Source organism: Ipomoea triloba, chromosome 10, assembly GCF_003576645.1.
Source record: "Ipomoea triloba cultivar NCNSP0323 chromosome 10, ASM357664v1".
NCBI lineage: Eukaryota > Viridiplantae > Streptophyta > Magnoliopsida > Solanales > Convolvulaceae > Ipomoea > Ipomoea triloba.
The window spans coordinates 14,831,032-14,834,632 of NC_044925.1; the positions used below are offsets into that span (position 1 = coordinate 14,831,032).

Consider the following 3,601-nt stretch of genomic DNA (forward strand, 5'->3'; position numbering starts at 1 on the left):
TAGTGTGAAGCGAGAGAAAACAATGAGAGAAAGGAAGGGGGGAGAAGAAGAAGAAGAAGCACCTCTCCCCGTTCTCTCTCGATTTTCCATCCGGAATTCTCCGTCGCCGGAAAATTCAACGACAGAAAGATGAGCGTGATCGACATTCTCTTCCGCATCGATGAAGTTTGCAAGAAGTATGAAAAGTACGATGTCGAGAAGCAGCGTTCCAACAGCGCATCCCCGGAAGATGCCTTCGCTCGTCTCTACTCCACCTTCGGAGTCCAAATTGACCTCGCTCTTAAAGTCATCTTCTCTTCTCTTCTTTTCTTATTATCATCAATGTAATCACGGTTTGCGAAAAACTTATAGCAATTGTTTTATATATCTATATTTGTTTGCTTTTTTAGAAAGCGGAGATGGCGGAGAGGGGGAGACAAACAGGGCTGCGGCTGTGGCCATGAAGGCGGAGTACGCGAGTGAAGGCTCGTTTGTTGGAGGAAGTCCCAAAGTTGCAGAAACTAGCCCATAAGAAGGTTTCTATTTGCAAGTGTATTTTTTACCATTTAAATTTCAAATCTTTCTTTTCATATTCATTTCTTTGATTTACGGAAAACACCCCACCACCTATCCAAAGGTGGGCTTTGCGTGAACCTCTTGTTATCTTAGCTGGCAAAGGACCCCAATGAGATAAACCAGTCTAGCTGATAGGCTCAAACCGAGAAGGGACGATAGTCTTGTGGTTATCAAGCCTTGTTATCTTAGCCTATGAAACCTAGAAGATGATAGTCTTATGGTTATCAAGTCTCTTGTTATCTTAGCTGGCAAAGGACCGCAAGGAGTTAAACCAGCCTAGTTGATAGGCTCAAACTGAGAAGGCGATAGTGTTATGATTATCATCAAGCCAACAACCTAGAAGGCAATAGTGTTATGATTATCATCAAGCCAATGACCTGACCAACTTATCACTTCCTATTCATTTTTGTATTTTTATGTGGTTTCTTCATCATTTCTTATATCTTTATTCTTGATCCTTATTGAAGGCAGGATATTATATTCAAAATATGTGTTTAATGTAATCAGATGATCTGGAGTCAATTTATGGTGAAATATACTTCCAGATTGATAAGTGAAATGAGCTTGCTCTCAACCTTAATTCCATACAAACTATAATTCTTTAACAAGAAGGGTGTTCAACCACAAGGATTGGTTATAGAAATAGTGAAACTATATTGTTCTGTTTCTGTTGAGCTGAAACTTTATGATGGCTTTCACAATAGTAATAGGTTGGATGCTTCTATATTTTATTGATTCGTATGTTATCAATGCAATTTGAACCTTTGTGTCATTCTTAGAACTAAAAATGGAAGTTATATTGGATTAACAGGTTAAAGGTGTGCTCACAAGAAGAAAGAGAAGTACGTAATGACTTGGTACTTGCACTACCTGAGAGGATCAAAGAAATCCCTGATGGAACTACAAGTGCAGCCAAGTCTGGAGGTTGGGGGGGCTCATCATCTCTTAAAAACGTCAAATTTGACTCTGGTAGGTGATGGTTGCCACCAAGTGTCTCCTTAGACTTCTTTTCTTTAATATTTTGTTGCAGGTTTTCTGACTGTTAAAAATTAATTTCAGATGGGCAGATGGATGATGATTTCTTCCAGCAGAGTGAAGAATCTAGTCAGTTCCGGAATGAGTATGAGATGCGGAAATAAAACAGGCTTGTAACTTGCATGATCTATTCTTATGCATGTTTTGTTTTCAATCCTTTATTTGTTTAGCAATATGAGCTGATTTCAATATCATTTAAAACTATATATCTGATATGTTTGCAGGATGAAGGATTGGATTTTATTTCAGAAGGTCTAGACACACTGAAAAATTTGGCTGAGGATATGAATGAGGTTAACTACCCTGCTCTTTCATCTGCCCACAAAAAAGAAAAAAATAAAAAGGAAATATAGGGAGAAAATAAAAATTTGTGGCATTCTGGTTCATGGAAAATGAGATCTAATTGTTTCTATTTTTCATTTTCCATTTTTTTTTTCAGGAATTGGATAGACAAGTTCCCCTGGTTGATGAAATTGAAACAAAGGTTGCATGTTTTTGTTGTGTCCTTTAATTGATTGCATTATCAGACAATAGTGGAGTATCAAGATCCAATGCACTTCCTTGTGTCTTTGCAGGTTGACAAGGCAACAGCTGAGCTAAAAGAACACCAATCTTAGACTCAAGGAGACTATTAATAATGTATTTATTATTTATTTAAATGCAAATAAATCTGGTTTCTGACCCTTTTATGACTTTTAGAACCTTCTCATGTTCTTATTCCATTTTTCTAATTTATTCCAGGTTCGGTCCACCCCAAAACTTCTTTATTGATATCATTCTTATCTGTATCATCTTGGGGATTGCAGCCTATTTATACAAGTGAGTACCTTATCTTTCTCCTTGCTCTTCAGTTCTTGATAGTTGATAGCAATACCAACATTCCAATTTGCTTCTTCCTCTTCTTCTTCTTTTTTTTTTCGTTTGAATGCATTGAGGAAACAGCATATAACTTTTTATAGGGTATTTCAACCCCCAAATGTGAAATTATCAAATAAGTGTTGTAATGAATCCCAAATTTCTTTTATGCAGTATACTTCAGTGAATACCTTGGAGCTTCATTTTATCATGGCCTGGGCAGTGTCCACTGTAATTCAGCAATTGCTTCTTCCTAAAAGTGAACTCAATGTTTGAGGATGTACAACTGGAAACTTGAGAATATCAATTTGCACTAACCTACTTCATTCTACGATTCAACTGTTGTGTTGTATTCAGATTACTGCAAAATTGTTTACTTCTGCCAATATATAGCACTGTTCACACATCAATTTCATTTATCCAATTTTGCCAACATGAGCTAGGCGGCGTCTATTTTTATATTGGGATGGTGCCATGGTGGTGTGAAATTCATTTTGATGCAGTATGGATTTTTGAGAACCTTGTTCACACATTCTTGCTCAAATACTATCCTTCATATCAATTCTGTATTTGTTTTGCACTATTGGCAATTTGTGTCAATAATGTGAATGCCAGCATTCAATTTGATGAGGCAATGAACCATATAATTTGTGTGGCAGTCCAGCATCCCCCCTCCCCCCTCCCCCCCCCACACACACACACCACATACATATATGCATATCTAAGGTCTTCTCTTAATTCTGATCTAAGTTGCATGGCTGTTTGGGTTTAGGTCAGCATAAGTTCTGTGAACACATAATCATAATGGACATTGCATATCTAGCATGTAAAATATATAAGATTGTTTGCCTTATTGATGCAGGAAACACAAGAAAAATACAAAGCAATGGGGGCAGTTATTACTGATCCATGAGAATGTGGTTCAGTAGAATTAACTGCCACTGCATTGTGTACTCAGAATGATTTGCTTTTGTGCTCTTCTTATTAACTTCTCTTTTAGGCTCATTATGGCATTTGATATTGTATCACACTAAAGATGTCAGCCTGCAGTTGATTTCCATTGGTGGCTATCATGTTTTCTGGCAGGAAATCCTCACTCATTGTGGTTCCATCAGCGCCTGTCCTTGTTAGATTATGGAGATTCTGATCCCCATTC

General features: G+C 37.4%; 1 pseudogene; it reads left to right on the forward strand.

Annotated features, from left to right (window-relative positions):
• Nucleotides 1-51: 51 nt before the first annotated feature.
• On the forward strand, nucleotides 52-2,776 carry LOC116033492 (annotated as a pseudogene).
• Nucleotides 2,777-3,601: the final 825 nt, after the last annotated feature.